This window comes from Myodes glareolus, chromosome 7, assembly GCF_982192425.1.
Source record: "Myodes glareolus chromosome 7, mMyoGla1.1, whole genome shotgun sequence".
NCBI classification, from domain to species: Eukaryota; Metazoa; Chordata; class Mammalia; order Rodentia; family Cricetidae; genus Myodes; species Myodes glareolus.
In genome coordinates, this window is record NC_142032.1 from 60,768,961 (window position 1) to 60,770,502 (window position 1,542).

Sequence of the window (1,542 nt, forward strand, 5' to 3'; positions counted from 1 at the left end):
TAGTGTTGGAAGGGCAGACCTAGCCAAGGTGGAAGCTGAAGATTTCATTGACAGTGTCCTGTCAACTCATTTCCTCAGAGGTTAGACAAGGTTGTTCAGAGAAGTGAGGGTATGGACATGCCTGGCATCAAACCACAGCTATACCAAGGGGCATGGTCCCTTCTTCTATGATGTGGCTGAGCAGCTGGGACCTTACATATGGACCCATTTCTACCTGTGGGTCAATAAGCATATGAATTGTTCAGTTTCATCAGCCATCAGAGAAATGCAAATAAAAACCCCTTTGTGGGGCTGGGGAGATGGCTTAGCTTGCATAAGATGTGAGTTCTATTTCTAGAACCCATGTTTAGGAAAAAAATCAAGGTAGCATAGTAGCACACATTTGTAATCTCAGCATTGCAGAGATAGAGGGGAACAGGTGGATTCCTGGGGCTTGCTGGATGTGTGGTGGAGGAAAGGAGCTGGGCCTGGAGCTTCGGGATCTCCACGCAGGCCTTGCATTTCAGTCTGTGCACACAACAGGGGAGGCCCTGACACCTCTGGGTAGGCTCAGCCTGGGGTCAGGGGTGGGGAGGGTGGCACTGGACACTAAGATGTTCTCCAGAAAGGATGAGCACTTTCATGCCTGATCAACACGGGTGGAATGGTCAGGACAGGCATGGTCAGCAGGTCCTGACAGCAGTGGGGACAGTAGTCATCTGCCTTGTGGGACAGCCCCTGGCACAACATGACCAACAAGGTTTTAAAAAAATCTCCTGTTTGAGAGGATTGATATCTAGAGTGTATAAAGAACTCAAGAAACTAAGTACTAACTCCTCAAATTACTCAATAAACAGGCTAGCAGAATGAGGTCTAGTGCTTAAAAGATGAGGTACATTTGAATGGCTAATAAACACACAAAGCATTGTTCAGTTCTGCTAGCCATCAGTAAAATGCAAATAAAAGCCACATTGAGGGATTGGGGCGATGATTCCATTTGCATAAAGATATGAGTTCAATCTCCAGCCCCCATAAAGCTAGGCCAGGCTTGTGAAGAGATGAAGACATGTAGCATCCTGGGCCTGGCCAGCCTAGCCTAATCTACCAGTTTCAGGTCAGTGAGAGACAAGCTGGACATGCACGTGAAGAATGACATTCTAGGGTGTCCTGCATGTGTTCCTATACCAGCTACACTGGGATTCCATATCCCTCAGTCTGAATGGCAGTCACCAAGAACAAACACTGGTCAGGTTGTGGACAAAAGAGTTCCCTTGTGCACCGTGCTGCTGGTGGGAGTGAAACTAGCCCAGCCACTATGAAAATCAGTATGAAGGTTTGTCAAAAAAACTAACAATGGATCTTCCATATGACCCAGCTCTACACTCCTGGGTATTTACCCAAAGGCCTCTAAGTCAACACGTCGCAAAGATACTTGCACGTTGCCGCTCATCACGGTGTTATGCACAATGGCTGAGTTAGGGAGGCAGCTTAGGTATGCAAGAAAAAACGACCAGGTAGAGAATGTGGTTTATACACACAATGGGATTTTTTTTTTCAGTCACA